The sequence below is a fragment of the Lagenorhynchus albirostris genome, chromosome 1 (assembly GCF_949774975.1).
Source record: "Lagenorhynchus albirostris chromosome 1, mLagAlb1.1, whole genome shotgun sequence".
Taxonomy (NCBI): Eukaryota; Metazoa; Chordata; class Mammalia; order Artiodactyla; family Delphinidae; genus Lagenorhynchus; species Lagenorhynchus albirostris.
In genome coordinates, this window is record NC_083095.1 from 289081 (window position 1) to 308602 (window position 19522).

Consider the following 19522-nt stretch of genomic DNA (forward strand, 5'->3'; position numbering starts at 1 on the left):
GGTGGACCCTACATTCACAGGTGTGCCCACCTACCTGCGCCCCCCATCACCCCCGAGCCTGTCTCCAGGAGGGTCTGGAGCCCCCCTCATGGTGGGGCTCAGGGCAGCACTCACCGAGCTCCCCTCCTGGGTGAAGGCCGCGAGCCGGGCCCCAACGGCCAGCGCTGGTCACCGGTGGGAAGGCAACCTGAGGACAGCCAAGCCCCAGGCAGACTGTTCCCTGTGCGGCAGCCCACGCCCACCTGGCTGCCCGGCATGCAGGAAGCAGATAAACTCCGGGCCAGCTCAGGTGTCCGACCACAGAGCCCTTTCCTGCCCCCCGCTTCCTGCCCTGCCCCACCCGCGATACACACAGACCTGGGAGGTTCTCAGATAGTTCCAACATAGGGCTAGGATTGCCCTGAGCAGATTGCCCTGTTTTCCTTCGTTCTTCGCTCTTCCATTTATTCGTCATCCCAGGGTGCCTGAGCGGGGCCTGGGGTGTGGCTGCAGGCAGGCACAGGCCACGCTGCAGTCTGCGCACTGGTGCAGCACAAGGCCATGAGCGGAGGCGCAGGGATGGCTTGGAGTGTGGGTCTCCCTGCCTGATCTGGTCTGGGGTCAGTCAGGGTGACTTCCTGGGGGAGGCGGCACTCTTAGCTACAGTTGGAGAGAAGGAGTATCTAGGACTTGGTGACAGGACAGAGGGATGCACAAGGACACGCCAGAGCTCTGCCTGCACAGATGGGCCCTGGGGAGGACGAGGAAACTCAGCTGGCAGCGCCAGAGGGTCACAGCTCCAAGACCCTACACTCAGCCAGAAAGAGTCCCCAGCAGGGCAGGGGCTCCTCAGACCAGAGCAAGCCCGTGCTCCTGACCCTGGGCGGTGGGAAGGGCCCGAGGGAGGACTGGGACCGCAGTGGGGACGCCTAAGCTTCCCCACACCCGCTCCGGGTCCCTAAGATCCGCACCGGAAAGATTGAATGCACCAGGATCACCCAGAATCTCCTCGAAATGCAAAAACAGATGCAGCATTCGGGCGGGGGCAGCCCGGGCAACCCTGAGCCGCTGGTCCACAGTGAAGGGGACTCCAGAGAGTCCTGGACGCACCTGGACAAGGACACACTGCTTGGACAGCGAGCGTGCCGGGAAGGTGGCTGTGGAGGGCACCATTCCCCACCCGCCCCAGCCAGCCACCGGGAGGTCCCCGCCACCCCCCAGAAGACGCGGCCCCCACCCAGACTTCACACCCCACAGCAAAGCCCTGAAATCTCCCTCCCTGGCCACACAACCATTCGCCTGGAACCGCACGCCGACCTCCCAGAAGTCCAGACAGTGACCCCCACCCGGAGGAGCCAGGGCACACGGCTGCCCCTTCCCTCCTGTCCGAGAGCCCCACCCTCCCTGGAAGCCACGGCCTCAGAGCAACACTCACAGTCACTCTCACACTCACATGCACGTGCACGCACACACACACAGACCCGCACACACGCTCACACGCGCATGCCAGTCGCCCGCCCCCTCCCTGGGCCCTGGAGGGTTGCTGCTCTGCTCTCCTCCCCGTCACCCACGTGTACGCCCTCAGGTCCTGGCCCCGTCTCGCCAGTGCTGTCCTCCTCTCCCTCTTGCCTGCCCCAGGCCAACCTCTGGACCCCTCAGCACCCACCGCTCTGTTCCCAGAATCGCTGTTTGCATCATCCGACCCTCGCCCGCCCACTCCCCTCTCTCCAGCTCCTTCCCTACAGCACCCGTGACCCTCAGCCATTCACCTTTACCCTCGCCACCCCTCACGTCCTCACTTTTCTCTCCCTGAACCCCCTCCACTGCCGCTCCCCTCCCTACCCCGGTCCTGGGGTCTCCCTGCCCAGAAAGGCCAACGCTACTCTCCCCACCACCCCAGCTCAGCATGGTCCACACCAGGGGTCCTCACCCCACCCACAGATCCTGCTCTGTCTGTCTCTGGGGCAGACTATCCTAGTGCCCACCCGATACCCGTCCTCCCCTCACCCTTCCCAATGCAGACCAGACTCCTTGGCAGCTAAGGGCAGCCACATGACCCTCGTCTTGATAGTGAGCTGCAACTGGGGTCCAAGGGTAGGGCTTCCAGAGTGTGGTTTGCTCTCTGCTCATCCTGGGATGCAGATGCAGCGTCTGGAGATGAGCAGCCCCTTTGCACACCAATGAAAGACAGCAGACCTAAAATATAGACACAACCTTGGTCCGCGATAGTGTTTTGAGATTCCTCTGTTGTCACACAGGAGGAATAAGCTCTATCTGGGTCTGCCAGAGTAGCAGGGTTCCTGCTTTGCCCACCCCGACTGAACCCCACTGAAGAGCTTCCCAGCCACCATCCCCACAGGAATTATACTTTACGTCCCATCCACCCTCCCCAGTCCCAGGCGGCCGTGCCTGTTTGCCCGGCTGAGGCCCTCTTCTAGTTGACCAGAATAATAGAAAAGGGTTCCCCACTCCTACCACCTCAGCCACAATGTGCTTGCGCGTGTGCAGGGCCCCAGGGAGGTCGCCCTTGCAGGCAGCCAACAAGGTCACAGCCACACCAGGCAAAAGATAACGTGATTCTGTGAGAGTACAGTAAGTCCCCTACATACGAACCTTCAAGCTGCGAACTTTCAAAGGCAGGAATGTGCGTTCTCATGTCCCATCACGTAAGTTAGCTCACGAGACTGGCATACGATGTCACGTGCGTGCATCCTCTAGAAGTGGTTGTGCTTTTGTGTACTTTACTGTATAGCACTGTATACAGTACAGTAGTACAGTATCCTTATTTCAAGCCCAGGATGTCTGGAAGCAAGCGTAAAGGCAGCAGTATATAGCCAATTGTGTTAGTTGGGTACCTAGGCTAACTCTGTTGGACTTACAAACAAATTGGACTTACGAATGTGCTCTCGGAACGAAACTCGTTCGTATGTAGGGGACTTCCTGTCCTTGCAGATGCACACACCTGTTATCACCGTAACACAGAAACAAGGGTGGGCATCTGTTTGAACTTATAGATTATGTGGTATTTGTTTCCTTTTTGTTAAATGAATGTCATTATTTAATCAAAACACTAGGACTAGTGCCAATTAGTGGTACTAGCAGGACTAATTAAACAAATGGTATGTATAAAAACATAACAGTATTTTGTCACGTCTCTTCCGACCTCTGAGGTACCAGTTTATCGTAACGCTTTTGTTTAACTCTCTAGAGCTTCATTTACATTTTGCAAGCTATATTAGTGTATGTTCTTAAGACACCTAAACGCAAGACTTTTTCAAAGCAGAAAGTAAATACAATAGGGTTAATTAGACAGATATTATGTACATTTAATAAAAATAACAAAGATGTGTTTCTGTCCCATGCTGACAATGTCACCCTCTCTGTTTCCTTTTCCCACAACATTTCTGTGCTGCCAGCCCCAGGGGACCCGCTTCTCTCTCTGCAGCACTAAGACTGCAGGTGGGCAGCCATCAGACTCACGATGACTTGACCCTCCGCTGGTACACAGCTCAGTTGCCCCGATGCCCAGGGCACCCAGTGTGCTGACGACGTCTAGCCTCCTGGCCAAAGCGTCTGAGTGCGCAGCCCTCAGGTCCCGACTGGCTGGCATGGCAGGTCCTTGGAGCTGCAGAAACGGTTTCCAGCTCTTTGTGTCCAAGGCTAGCATTGGTGCCGACTGCCCATCGGCCAGGTCCTTTGCATTTATAAACGCTTCGTGTTGGCTCCCTCTGTCTGCATGCCCATCGGGCATCTTCCTGAATTAGACCCCTAGAGCTTCTCAGAACAAATAGGTCTAAAGCACAGAGGTCCCTTGAACCTCTGAAATCCAAGTTGGATCCCAAATAAGTCATGGTTTTGGTAAAAGATTCTGGGACGTTCAAGTACATGAGCTGCAGACAAGTGACCCCTCCTGCTGCCCGCTAGGTCCCGGCCTCCATGGTATCTGCTCTCTGACCCCATCCCCCATGGCAGGTGCCCTCTGTCCCCTCTACTCCCTCTCTCGTCCCCGATGCTGACCAGGCCATGCCTAGGACAGCACGTGCCCTCTTTCCTCTCTGCAGGCATCCCTGGTCCTCTGACTCTAATGCCATTTACAGACTGATGAGTCCCAAAGAGAGAGCTCCAGCCCTGAACCTGGTGGACTGGACACCACACACCTACCCACTGTGCTCCCGGGCAGCCGGGGCAGAGCTCGCCATTCCCGCTGCCGGCCGCCTTCTGAGGACCCGCACGGCTGTCTGCAAACAGACTGCCTGTCCACCCCACACCTCCCCTGCACCCAGCTCTTCATGACAGCACCATGGGCCTTCTAAGTCACTCACCTGGCCGCCGGCCTCGGGTCCCTGCAGCGCCTCCTTTCTCAGAGAAAACCCCACACACCCTCCTAAGGCCCATCACGTGTCCTGCCCACACTGGCCACAGTGCTCTCACCTCTCCCAGAAAAGATCCTCCAGGGAGTGTGACACTGGACACTGGTCACACCACCTGCCAATTGCAGGGAGAGGCAGCCAGGAACCCAGAACCAGTATTCTGAGATGCAGCTCAAAACAACGTTTCAGAAATTGCTGAAAATCCCCAGAAAAAAAAACAACCAGAGCAATCCTAAACAAATGGATTTTATTGGAGTTACTTGACTTCAAAATAAGCCAAGCAAACACCTACACAGGATCAGACCACGCGTAAGAGGGGAACATTCTGGCAGCACTTCTTTAAAAAAATGTATCAATGCCTAGAAAACCCTGTTGGAGAGAAAATATAATCCAAGACCCTTACGCCCAAAAAACTAGCAACTAGCATTCAAATATACTTTCCACAGGCATGAACTTGGGAGATTGTCCCCTTCCCAACTGAATAAACTATATATATGTTTAGTTACAATAAAATATAATTTTATCTTCAGTAGTCTATATTGTACATATCGAATATATATGAATACGTGTATATATACACATACATTCAATATTCAGTAAGTATAATGTAGACTATTTAAAATTAAAATTATTTATTTTAATAAAGACAAACATTATCCAACCAAGACAAAAATGGAAAGACTCTGACACAAAAGAAATAACCATTTCAAGTACAACTTAAGAGCCGGCACTGTGGTGTAAGGAAGGGAGAGGGCCGCTCGCGGCCTGGGCACACGAACCTGCCATCTCCACACACGGCAGCCGGGTCTGGGTGACCAGGCGCATTATAGCCTCTAGAGCAAGTGCTCGCAACAGCACGGAAGGAGCAAAGCCAGCGGGAAAGCGGAAGAGAGGCCCAGGTGTGGGGAGAGCTCTCGACAGTGGTGCAGACAGAGCCCGGGGGCCACGGCCATCCCCAGGACCACTGCATCCGAGCCTGAAGGAGCAGCAGGGTGTCCTGGGCTGGGCTCCCCAGAGCCCCCCACTCCTTGCCAGGGAGTGAGGCCAGAATGTGGGACCGGCCTGGCCTTGAGATCCACACCCCAGCCACAAGCAGCCTGTGCTCGGCATGGCACCTCCGGCTGCCGAGCAGGCCAGAGAAGGTGAGGAGGTGAGCTGAGTCACAGAAACCCCTGGGGGGCTCGAGACCTCCTCCAGGCCCACCTCCCCACATAGCAGTTTCCCCTTTCGTTCTCAGAATTTGTGCAAAAGCAAAATGTAGAATTTTTTAATGGAAACTTGCATTTTTTATGAAATTAGGAAAGCTGATATAACCCACAGAATCCAAAACGTATATTAAGGAGCAGATATCACCTGACACTGTCAGAATGGCTATCATCAAAAAGGACCACAGGTAACAAGTGTTGGCGAGGGTGTGGAGAAAAGGGAGCCCTCGCACACCGTCGGTGGGAATGTAAACTGGTGCAGCTGCTGTAGAAAACAGTATGGACGTTCCTCGAAAAACTAAAAATAGAACTACCAAATGACCCAGCAACTCCATTTCTGGGTATTCATACAAAGAAAACAAAACTAACTTGAAAAGAGATCTGCACCCCAGTGTTCACAGCAGCACTATTCACAATAGCCAAGACATGGAAACAACGTAAATGTCCATCGACCGATGAATGGATAAAGAAGATGTGGTACGTATATATACAGTGAAATATTACTCAGCCATAAAAAAAAACCTTATCTTTTGTGACAACATGGATGGACCTAGAGAGTTTTATGTGAAGTGAAATAAGTCAGAGAGAGAAAGACAAATACCACATGATCTCACTTATATGTGGAATCTAAAAAACACAAAACAAATGAACAAACATAATAAAATGAAAGAGACTCAGATACAGAGATCAAAAAGGTGGTTGCCAGAGGGAAGGGGAGTGCGGAGGAGGCCAAACAGGTGAAGGGGAGTTAGAGGTACAGACCTCCCGTTACACAATAAGTAAGTCAGCACAAGGAATATGGGCAGTAGTACTGTAATAACTTTGTGCCGGGGCACGTGGTTAATAGTCTGACCGTGGGGACCACAGTCATCCTTAATGGACACAAACGTCGAGTCGCTCTGTGGTGCACCTGGAACTAACACAATGCTGCACATCAACTCCATTTCAATAAATAAATAAATGGGCCCAAAGCAGCTGGCATCAGGCAGAGGCCACACAGGAGGCAGTACAGTGCTTCCCAGGAGTCGCCTTTCCGGGGGGATCTTCTCCAGCTCCCGTGTCCCACCCAGTATGTGGATGGAGCCAAGCGAGTGGGTTCCTTGGAAGGCCAAGCAGAGAGAGGCTTCATAGCCGGCAGCCAAGCAAGGAGACAGGAGGCAATGTGTTCAGCTTTGTCTCCGATCGCTTGTGAGACGTGGGGAGGGGGAGGGAAGGCGCTCGAAACAACCAGTGGAAAGTAAAGGTCAGTTTCACGGGTTCTCTGCACAGGTGTGGCCGCACTGCACGCTCTCTGTGGGTCCAGGTGCAATCTGGGGGTTACGTGAGCAGCCATGTGTCACGCGTGGTGGGTTTTCGGCCTGCGATGTCCAAAGTTCACCATCAGTCATCCTAGCCCCTCAGGATGCTCCGTCCGAGGGGCTGTCAGCAGATTTCCAGATCTGCGGTTTGCTTTCCCCCATGTTCTGCAAACCAAGCTTGAAGGTCTCCCTTAATCACTTGGTTTCTACCTAAGGGCCTTGAGTGTTTAAGGCACAGGGCGTGGTTTTGAAACTGAGTCCCCCTAAAACCGATTAAGCTCTCTATCCAAAATATCGTTCCCTTTCTTGTCCAACACCTGCTCCCCTCAAGATTGATGAGTATCCAGAAAAAGCAGGATTAAAACCAAGCAGGACCCTGTGGGGCACTCCTGGATCCAAAACCCTCTGTGCCCCCATTTCTGGTTTGTAGGGAAAAGGCTTCAGACTCCTATGCCTTCCCTGAGCCCAAAAAGGCAGATTCAGTTACTAACCAGGGAAGTAAGAGAATGCAGGAACAAAGGAGGAACAGTCAGGAAACAACAGGGTCCTGGCTCCTCCTCCAGGGACACACAGAACGATATACCCTTGAGCTCTTCTGCAGGAACTAAGGCCCCCACCCAGGTGGAGGATGCTAACTCCACGCTGAGCACAGACTCCGGAACACCAGCCTGTTCCCTCACCACCAACGAATCAGAAGAAAGCCACACACCCTGCAGCCCTCCCCTAAATTTTGCCTATAAAAATGCTTCCCCGAGAACCACTGGGGACTTCGGGCTTTCTGAGCACGAGGCACCTCGTCTCCATGCACGGCCCTGCAATAAACCTTTCTCTGCTCCAAACTCCAGTGTTTCAGTTTGCTTGGTCTCGCTATGCGTTGGGCACACGAACTTGGGTTCGACGACAGTTTCAGGGCTAGTATTACCTTACTTCAGGATGGAGAGAATTGGAAAGAATTAATTTAGGCAGCATTCAAAACGACCAAATCATCCATAAGAGAGAAGACTGGCTGGTCCTGGATTTCTCAGCAGCCACATTCAGCACCATTGAGCCGTGAACAGCGCCTGAAGGATACTCAGGGGAGGGGGCGTCTAGGAGTTCATATATGCTGGTCTGTCCTCCAAGCATAAAGACCCCTGAAGATGTGGACACAACCCACAACACATCCAGCAGCAGATGAATGATACGGAAGCGGTGGCATGTGTGTGCAATGGAATACTATTCAGCTGCAAGAAAGAAGGACGTCCTGCCATTCGTGACAACATGGATGGACCTTGCAGGCATTATGCTGAGTGAGACGAGTCAGACAGAGAACGACAAATACTGTATGATCTCACCAATACGTGGCATTTTAAAAACCAAATTTGTAAAAACAGAGAGTAGAAAGGTGGTTGCCAGGGACTGGGGGGTGGGGGAAATGGGAAGATGTTATTTAAGGTACAAACTTGCAACCAGTAGGTGAGTAAATCCAGGAGATCTAATACCCAGTGTAGAGATTATAGGCAACAATGATGTGTTATAGTTTTGAGGGTTGCTAAGAGACTGGATCTTAATTTTTCCCACCACAAAAAATAGCAATGAAAATTGTGGAGGAAAAATTAATTAGTCAATCTGAGAAAGAAGTGGAAATTTTTATTCGAGCCAAATTCAAGGATTATAACCCAGGAAGAGCATCTCAGAAAGCTCTGAGTACTGTTCTGCCCATTAGAAGTCAAGGCACAGTTCTATAATTTGTTGAGACAGAAGGCTGTACGTCAGATGACGTATTATTGACAGTTTACATAATCCAGATCTAAGCGGCATCCTGGTGAGTCATGTGACCCCTTACAAGATCAAGAAGGAATGTGACCATTGGAGGAGTTGTCTTGTCGGCGCTAGGAGAAAGTTCCTCTTCAGGGTTGAGCAGGTATTCCTGCTGATGGGGGAGGGGGAGGTCTGGTCGACGCCTAACGCAGACACGCACTGCACGGTGCGGGAAGTGAGGAGGCCAAAGGGCAGAGAAGCGTTTTTATGTTCACATTTTTCTTGTCTCGCCATAAAATCTGAATTTTATTGCACATAATTATGTGAGGTGATAGAGGTGTTAGCTAAGACTACAGTGGCCTCATTTTGCAAACATGTAAATGTCTTGAATCCACACGTGTGGCCCTTAAACTTCCCACAGTGCTGCAAGTCAGTTACATCTCAGTAGGTTTCCATGACCCCTGCATGGTGCAGCCACCAGTGGAAAAGCTTCGGCCACCAAAGATGCCCAGAGAAGCTGGGGCCAAAGGACCTGCAGCGGGTACCCAGTGCAGTTTAACTCTGAAGTAGAGCAGAACGGAAACGCTCTGACAAGGCAGAAGGTCCACAGCTGTCAAGAACTGGGAGAAGGGAAAGGAACGTGGGCGTTAGAGGTCTTGTTAATTGTTGCCTCACTGCTAAGAGCCAGGCCTCAGACATCAGTAAAGCGAAACCATGGGCTAGCAGCCAAGCACGTGAGGCGGTGTAAACACGCACTGAGAACGTGGCCTCGCGGATTGGACCCACATGGTGGGAGGGGTGGGGAAAAGGGACAAAGAGGAGCCCACCCACTCACATGTCACATTTGTTGGGCACAGACCCGTGCGTGCCATCTGAGGAAGCAGCGCAGAGGACACCGGGGAGGTGGCCGCTGCACACACAGCAGCAAAGAAAGACAACCTGAAGCGCACAGCTGCTTTGGAAAATTTACAGAGAGAAAGCATGGGGACTTCCCTGGAGGTCCCGTGGTAGAGAAGCCACCTTACAGTGCAGGGGATGAGGGTTCAATCCCTGGTCAGGGAACTAGGTTCCCACAAGCTGCCGGGCAACGGGGCCCATGTGCCACAACTACTGAGCTTGTGCGCCTCAACTACTGCCCACGCGCCACAACTAGAGAAGAGAAAACCCGCAAGCCACAACTAGAGAGAAGCCCGCACACCGCAACAGAAGATCCCACATGCCTCAACAAAGATCCTGGGTGCCGCAACTAAGACCCAATGCAGCCAGAAATACATAAAACAAATAAATAATAAATAAATCTTTAAAAAGTACAAATAGAAAGCATGGCATAAAATGGTAAAACAGGATTGACACCAAACATATCCTTCTGTCTTATCAGTACATGTGAGTGGTCCTAACACGCCTATGAAAAGGAAGAGACATTCAAACTGGACCATCAAACAAAACCCAACTCTGATAGCACATGAGCATGCCACAAAAAATGAGAAAAGTTGGAAGACTTGAGTAAATGAATGACAGGAAACTTCGGCTGTTTTCTCTGTGATAAAATGGAACGCTCCATGTCCTGGGCAGGTGACACTCCTTGGATCACCTCCTGCCTCTCAGGAGAGGAAGTCTGTCAGAAGCACCCCCGCTTTTGTACCAGGTCTTTCGCTTCCACTTTTAATTCCACAAGATTCTGGAAAGCAGGACACTGTCATCTGTCTTTTTTAAAATATATAGTTGATTTACAACGTTGTGTTAATTTCTGCTGAACAGCGAAGTGATTCAGTTATACATAGATATACATTCTTTTTCACATTCTTTTCCAGTATGGTTTATCACAGGATACTGAATATAGTTCCCTGTGCTCTACAGTAGGACCTTGTTGTTTATCCATTCTATTATACTGGCTTGCATCTGCAAATCCCAAACTCCCACTCCATCCCTCCCCCACCTGCCCTCCCCCTTGGCAACCACAAGTCCTTCTCTATGTCTGTGAGTCTGTTTCTGTTTTGTAGGTTAGTTGATTTGTGTCATATTTTAGATTCCACATATAAGTAATATTGTATGGTATTTGTCTTTCTCTTTCTGACTTATTTCACTTAGTATGATAATCTCTTAGTCCATCCATGTAGCTGCAAAGGGCATTATTTCGTTCTTTTTGATGGCTGAGTAATATTCCAGAGTATACGTGTACTACATCTTCTTTATCCATTCATCTGTCGATGGACATTTAGGTTGCTTCCATGTCTTGGTTACTGTGAATAGTGCTGCTATGAACATAGGGGTGCATGTACCTTTTGGACTATAGTTTTGTCTGGATATATTACCAGGAGTGGGATTGCTGGATAATATGGTAACTCTATTTTAGGTTTTTTGAGGAACATCTATACTGTTTTCCATAGTGGCTGCACCAATTTACATTCCCACCAACAGTGTAGGAGGATCCCCTTTTCTCCACACCCTCTCCAGCATTTGCTATTTGTAGACTTTTTAATGATGGCCATTCAGACTGGTGTGAGGTAGGATCTCATTGTAGTTTTGATTTGCATTTCCCTAATAATAACCGATGTTGAGCATCTTTTCATGCGCCTGTTGGCCATCTGTATATCTTCTTTGGAGAAATGTCTGTTTAGGCCTTCTGCCCATATTTTGATTCTGTTCTTTGTTTTTTTGGTTCTTGAATTGTATGGGCTGTTTCTATATTTTGGAAATTAAGCCCTTCTCAATCATATCATTTGCAAATATTTTCTCCCAGTCTGTATGTTGTCTTTTCGTTTTGTTTACGGTTTCCTTTGCTGTGCAAAAGCTTGTAAGTTTTATTAGGTCCCATTTGTTTATTTTTGCTTTTATTTCTCTTATCTTGGGAGACTGACCTAAGAAAACATTTGTACAATTTATGTCAGAGAATGTTTTGCCTGTGTTCTCTTCTAGGAGTTTTATGGTGTCATGTCTTATGTTTAAGTCTTTAAATCACTTTAAGTTTATCTTTGTGTATGGTGTCAGGATGTATTCTAATTTCATTGATTTACATGCAGCTGTCCAGCTTTCACAGCACCACTTGCTGAAGAGACTGTCTTTTTTCCAATTATATGTTCTTGCCTCCTTTGTCAAAGACTAATTGACCATAGGTGTGTGAGTTTATTTCTGGGCTCTTTATCCTGTTCCTTTGATCCATATGTTTATTTTTGTGCCAATACCATGCTGTTTTGATTACTGTAGCTTTGTAATATTGTCTGAAGTCTGGAAGGGTTATGCCTCCTGCTTTGTTCTTTTTCCTCAGGACTGATTTGGCAATTCTGAGTCTTTTATGCTTCCATATAAATTTTACGATTATTGGTTCTAGTTCTGTGAAAAATGTCATGGGTAATTTGATAGGGATCCCATTAAATCTGTAGATTGCTTTTGTTAATATGGCCATTTGAACAATATTAATTCTTCCAATACAAGAGCGTGTGATTACTTTCCATTTCTTTGACTCATCTTAATTTCCTTTATTAATGTTTTATAGTTCTCAGCATATAAGTCTTTCACCTCCTTGGTCGGGTTTATTCCTAAGTATTTTATCTTTTTGGATGTGATTTTTAAAGGTATTGGTTTTTTTTTACATTCCCTTTCTAATATTTCATTGTTAGCATAAAGAAATGCAGGCAACTTCTATATGTTAATCTTGTATCCTGCTACTTTGCTGATTTCGTTATGAGTTCTAGTAGTTTTTGTGTGGAGTCTTTAGGGTTTTCTATATATAATATTATGTCATCTGCATATAATGACAATTTTTCCTCTTCCCTTCCAAATTTGGATACATTTTATTAATTTTTCTTATTTGATTGCTGTAGCTAGGACTTCCAATACTATGTTGAAGAGAAGTGGTGAGAGTGGGCACCCTTGTCTCATTCCATATTTTAGTGGGAAGGCTTTTAGCTTTTCACCGTTGAGTATTATATTGGCTGTGGTTTTGTCATAGATAGCTTTTATTACGTTGAGATGTGTTCCCTCTATACCCACTTCTGTAAAATTGTTTGTCATGAATGGATGTTGAATTTTATCAAATGCTTTTTCTGCGTCTATTGAGATGATCATGTGGTTTTGTCATTTCTTTTGTTGATGTGGTGTATTACGTTAATTGATTTGTGTGTGTTGAGCCATCCTTGTGAACTTGGGATGAATCCCACTTGGTTGTGGTGTATGCTCTTTTTTATGTGTTGCTGGATTTGGTTTGCTAATATTTTGTTAAGAATTTTTGCATCCTTATTCATCAAAGATATTGGCCTCTAATTGTCTTTTTATGTAGTGTCTTCATCTGGTTTTGGTATCAATGACTTTGGGAGTGTTCCCTCCTATTCAATCTTTTGAAAGAGATTGAGAAGAATTGGTATAATTTCTTCTTTGTGTGTTTGGTAAAATTCACCTGTGAAGCCATCTGGTCCTGGACTTTTGTTTGTAGGGAGTTTTTTTTTTTTTAATTAGCAATTCTATTTCAAATCTAGTAATTGGTGTGTTCAAATTATCTATTTCTTCTTGATTCAGTTTTGGTAGGTCATATGTTTCTAGAAAATTGTCCATTTTTTCTACGTTGTCCAATTTCTTGGCATATAATTTTTCATAGTATTCTCTTCTGGTTTTTTGTATTTCTGCAGTATCAGTAGTGATTTCTCCTCTTCCATTCCTTTTTTTAAATATCTTTATTGGAGTATAATTTCTTTACATTTTTATGTTAGTTTCTGCTGTATAACAAATTGAATCAGCTATACATACACATATATCCCCTCCTTCTTGCATCTCCCTCCCACCCTCCCTATCCCACCCCTCTAGGTGGTCACAAAGCACCGAGCTGATCCCCCTGTGCTATGTGGCTACTTCCCACTAGCTATCTATTTTACATTTGGTAGTCTATATATGTCATTGCCACTCTCTCACTTTGCCTCAGCTTACCCTTCCCACTACCCATGTCCTCAAGTCCATTCCCTACACCTGCGTCTTTATTCCTGTCCTTCCCCTGGGTTCTTGAGAAACTTTTTTTTTAGATTCCATACATATGTGTTAGCAGACGATATTTGTTTTTCTCTTTCAGATTTACTTCACTCCGTATGACAGACTCTAGGTCCATCCACACCACTACAAATAACTCAATTTCATTTATTTTTATGGCTGAGAAATATTCCACTGTATATATGTGCCACATCTTCTTTATCCATTCATCTGTCAATGGACACATAGTTTGCTTCCATGTCCTGGGTATTGTAAGTAGGGCTGCAATGAACATTGTGGTACGTGACTCTATTTGAATTATGGTTTTCTCAGGATATATGCCCAGTAGTGGGATTGCTGTGTCATATGGTAGTTCTATTTTTAGTTTTCAAAGGAACATCCATACTGTTCTCCATAGTGGCTGTATCAATTTACATTCCCACCAACAGTGCAAGAGGGTACTTTTTTCTCCACACCCTCTCCAGCATTTATTGTTTCTAGATTTTTTGATGATGGCCACTCTGACCAGAGTGAGTTGATACCTCATTGTAGTTTTGATTTGTATTTCTCTAATGATTAGTGATATTGAGTATTCTTTCATGTGTTTGTTGGCAATCTGTATATCTTCTTTGGAGAAATGTCTATTCAGGTCTTCTGCCCATTTATGGATTGGGTTGAGGTTTTTTTTTATATTGAGCTGCATGAGCTGCTTGTAAATTTTGGAGATTAATCCTGTGTCAGTTGCTTCATTTGCAAATATTTTCTCCCACTCTGAGGGTTGCCTTTTTGTGTTGTTTATGGTTTCCTTTACTGTGCAAAATCTTTTAAGTTTCATTAGGTCCCATTTGTTTATTTTTGTTTTTATTTCCATTTCTCTAGGAGGTGGGTCAAAAAGGATCTTGCTGTGATTTATGTCATAGAGTGTTCTGCTTATGTTTTCCTCTAAGAGTTTTATAGTGTCCGGCCTTACGTTTAGGTATTTAATCCATTTTAAGTGTATTTTTGAATATGGTGTTAGGGAGGGTTCTAATTTCATTCTTTCACATGTAGCTATCCAGTTTTCCCAGCACCACTTATTGAGGCTGTCTTTTCTCAATTGTATATTCTTGCCTCCTTTATCAAAGGTAAGGTGACCATAGGTGTGTGGGTTTATCTCTGGGTTTTCTATAGTGTTCCATTGATCTGTATTTCTGTTTTTGTGCCGGTACCATACTGTCTTGATTACTGTAGCTTTGTAGTATAGTCTGAGGTCAGGGAGCCTGATTCCTCCAGCTCCGTTTTTCTTTCTCAAGATTGCTTTGGCTATTCGGGGTCTTTTGTGTTTCCATACAAATTGTGAAAGTTTTTGTTCTAGTTCTGTGAAAAATGCCAGTGGTAGTTTGATAGGGATTGCATTGAATCTGTAGATTGCTTTGGATAGTATAGTCATTTTCACAATGTTGATTCTGCCAATCCGAGAACATGGTATATCTCTCCATCTGTTTCTACCATCTTTCATTTCTTTCATCAGTGCCTTATAGTTTTCTGCATACAGGTCTTTTGTCTCCTTAGGTATGTTTATTCCTAGGTATTTTATTCTTTTTGTTGCAATGGTAAACGGGAGTGTTTCCTTAATTTCTCTTTCAGGTTTTTCATCATTAGTGTATAGGAATGCAAGAGATTTCTGTGCATTAATTTTGTATCCTGCTACTTTGCCAAATTCATTGATTAGTTCTAGTAGTTTTCTGGTAGCATCTTTAGGATTCTCTATATATAGCATCATGACATCTGCAAACAGTGACAATTTTACTTCTTCTTTTCTGATTCGGATTCCTTTTATTTCTTTTTCGTCTCTGATTGCTGTGGTTAAAACTTCCAAAACTGGGCTTCCCTGGTGGTGCAGTGGTTGAGGGTCCGCCTGCTGATGCAGGGGACACAGGTTTGTGCCCCGGTCCGGGAGGATCCCACATGCCGCAGAGCAGCTGGGCCCATTAGCCATGGCCGCTGAGCCTGTGCGTCCGGAGCCTGTGCTCCACAGCAGGAGAGGCCACAACAGTGAGAGGCCCGCATTCAGCAAAAAAAAAAAAAAAAAAAAAAAACTTCCAAAACTATGTTGAATAATAGTGGTGAGAGTGGACAACCTTGTCTTCTTCCTGATCTTAGAGGAAATGGTTTCAGCTTTTCACTGTTGTGAACGATGTTGGCTGTGGGTTTGTCGTATATGGTTTGTTTGTTCTTCTTTTTCTAATTCTCTTAGGTGGTAAGTTAGGTTGTTTATTTGAGGCTTTACTTGTTTATTGAAGAAGGTCTGTATCGCTCTAAACTTCTCTTTAAGAACTGCTTTTGCTGCATCCCATAGATTTTGTATGCCTCTGCTTTCATTGCATTTGTCTCAAGGTATCTTTCAATTTCCTCTTTGATTTCATTGTTGACCCACTGGTTTTTTAGTAACTTGTTGTTTTGTTTCCACATAATCATTTTTTTTCTCATTTCTTTTCCTGTCATTGATTTCTAGTTTCATGCTGCTGTGGTCAGAGAAGATGCATGAAATAATTTCTATACTCTTAAATTTGTTGAGCCTTGTTTTGTGCCCTAGTATATGATCAATCCTAAAGAATGTTCCACGTGCGCTTGAAAAGAATGTTTATTCTGGTTTTTCTGGATGTAATGTCCTGATAATATTAATTAAGTCTAACAGTTTTATTGTATCATTTTGGATCTCTGTTGCTTTATTGATTCTCTGTCTAGAAGATCTGTCCATTGATGTGAGTAGGGTGTTAAATTCTCCTACTATTATTCTGTTCCCATTGATTTCTCCCTTTATGTCTGTTAGCATTTGTTTTATGTATTTAGGTGCTCTTATATTAGGTGCATATATGTTGATGAGTGTAATATCCTCTTCTTGTATTGATCCTTTTATCATTATATAGTGTCCTTCTTTATCTTTCTTTATGGCCTATGTTTTAAAGTCGATTTTGTCTGACATGAGTATTGCAATCCCCACTTTCTTGTCATTTCCTTTTGCATGAAATATCATTTTCCATCCTTCTCTTTCAATCTATGTGTGTCCTTTGCCCTAAAGTGGGTCTCTGGTAGACAGCATATTGTTGGATTTTGGTTTTGTAATCCAATCTGCCACTCTATGTCTTTTGATTGGAGCAGTTAATCCATCGACATTTAAGGTTATTTTTGATAGATATGTATTTATGGCCATTTTAAACTTCATTTTCCAGTTGATTCTATATTTCTTCTTTGTTCCTTTTTTTTCTTTTTGTCTTCCCTTTTGTGGTTTAATGATTTCCCTTTATATTATGCTTGTGTTCTCTTCTTTTTGGTTTTTGTGAACCTACTGTATGGTTTTGACTTGTGGTTGCCCTGTTTTTCAAATATGTTAACCCCTTCTTATATCTACTTTCTTTAGACTGATATTTATGTAGGCTCAAACAACTTCTTTTTAAAAAAATCTGCATTTTCTTACTCTCCTCCTCCATATTTTATGGTTTTTGTTTTGTTTTGTTTTGTTTTTTTGCGGTACGCGGGCCTCTCACTGTTGTGGCCTCTCCCATTGCAGAGCACAGTCTCCAGACGCGCAGGTTCAGCAGCCATGGCTCACGGGCCCAGCCGCTCCATGGCATGTGGGATCTTCCTGGACCAGGGCATGAACCCATGTCCCCTGCATCAGCAGGCAGACTCTCAACCACTGCGCCACCAGGGAAGCCCCATATTTTATGATTTTGATGTCCTCTTTTACATTTTCATACTTATCATTTTGCTGTTCATTGTGGTTATCATTGCTTTCACAAAAATTTTTTGATTTTTTAATCTGTATACTTGCTTAAATAATTTGCTTTCCAATTGTGATTTTTCTCTTTCCTATAGCTTCTTACTTCTTTTCTATTTAGAGAAGGTCTTTCAATATTTCTTTTAGGATAGGATTAGTATTGCTGTATTCTTTTAGTTTTTCCTTGTCTGGGAAATACTTTACCTCTCTTTCTATTCTAAATAATCTTGCTGGGTAGAGTATCTTAGGTTGCAGGTTTTTCCCTTTCAGAACTTTGAATATAACTTGCCACTCCCTTCTGGCCTGCAGTGTTTCTGTAGAGAAATCAGCTGATAGCCTCATGGGGGTTCCCTCATAATTAACTCTTTGTTCTTCTCTTACTGCCTTAGAATCATCTCTGTATCTTTAACTTTTGTCATTTTAATTATATCTTGGTGTAGGTCTGTTTGTTTTCATCTTGTTTGGAACCCTCTGTGCATCCTGTATCTGGAAGTCTGTTTCCTTCTTTAGGTTTGGGAAGTTTTCAACCATAATTTCTTCAAATACAACTTCAATCCCCTTTTCTCTTTCTTCTCCTTCTGTAATCCCTATTATGTGTAGATTGGCCTGCTTACATTATCCCATATGTCTCTTATATTGCTTTCATTATTTTCATTTGGCTTTCTGTCTGCTGATTTGGTTGGGTAATTTCCACTATTCTGTCCTCCAGGTCACTTATTCTTTCTTCTGCATTATTCATTCTGCTCTTCCTTGCCTTGAGCTCAACTTTCATCTCAGCAAATGAATTTTCTAATTTTTCTTGGCTTCACCTTTTAGTTTCTAGTTCCTTTTTACAGTAATCTGCATTTCTGTCAATAGCCTTTCTTAATTCCTTCAGTATTTTCATTGCTGACTTTTTGAACTTGGTGTCTGTTAGACTGAAGAAGTCTGTTCCATTGTTTGTTCCTCCAAGGGAATTCTCTTGGTCTTTTACCTGAGAGTGGTTCCTCTGCTTCATTTGCCTTATATTTCTCTTACTCTGTGAGTTTAGGAGAAACAATTATCTACTGTAGTCTTGGAGGGCTATATATGTGGGGGCGTCTCTGTGTAGCTTGTGTGGGCTTAATATTTTTTGGTACAAGGGCTGTTTTTAGTGTGGATACCTGCCACCTCTTTCCTCAGTGAGTGTTGGCTATTTTCTCCTTGATAGGAAGAGTGACTGGTGTTGTGGTGACCAAAGCCTGCACTGGATGTTGAGCAGGGCTTCCTGTTTTTGCTCTGTGGTTGTCCCAGCCCTGTTGGGGGAAGGGCCTTCTCCCTAGTTGTTGGAGTAGAAGCCCCAAGATCTGTTTCTGAGCTGCAGTCTAAGGTAGGAGGTATTGGAGTGTGCCCACTGCGAGAGGAGCCGCTGAGTATTTCTCCACTGGAGCTGTCCACCAGTAGTGTGCTCTGTGGTGTCACCTGTCACCTGTTGTGATGGCTCACAAAGTACACTGTTGCTGGCACTGCCCTTGGCCCCACCTCAACTGTGGGGATGCCAGCAATCAGCCCTGGGGTCGCTTAGGCATTGTTTTCATAAGGTCACCAGCACAGATCCACTGAAGTCAGGTCCCAGGACCACAGTGGTCATGCACCTGGACCCACTGTGAGTGTTATGGAGGCAGCTCAGACCCAGACCCGGCCCAGCCCCCATGTGCATGTGCCCAGAAAGCCCACAGCTGCTAAGGCCAGACCCACCCCAGCCGTGGGAACACCTGTTGTCTGCCTACAGGCACCGAGTTTACAAAGCTGGTGGTGGTGGTAAAGTCACAGCTCACACAGCCACGGGAAGAGGTTTCAGCCCTGCTTCCTACATCGTGCAGCCCCTGGGGTTCACCTCTGTGAGGGGGCAACCTGTTGGCACACACTCCTGGAGCCCACTGAGGTGGCGTCCTGTCTAGTGCATGGAGAAAGAGGCTGCTATGGAATATCCCGCCCCACTCTTCCCTTCACGTCCCACTTAACAATGGTACTTAGCTTCTATGGCAGACCCAGTCTTCTTCCGCATACACCCTGGTTGCAGCGGTACCACACTCCAGCCCCCTCAGGCTGTTTCCACACAGCCAACACCAGTCCTCTCCCCAGGTCTGACCTCCGAAGCCTAACCTTCAGCATCCAGCCCCTGCCTATACCAACAGAAGTACGTCTCAGACTGGGACACTCAGAGCAATGGCAAGGTCTGTCTGTACAGGTCTCCCT

The 19522-nt window shown here is 45.9% G+C and overlaps 1 gene segment (V, D, J or C); it reads left to right on the forward strand.

The window, feature by feature from the left end:
- LOC132516749 (immunoglobulin heavy constant mu-like) overlaps nucleotides 1-19522 on the forward strand; it is a 104441-nt gene that overhangs the window by 68679 nt on the left and 16240 nt on the right.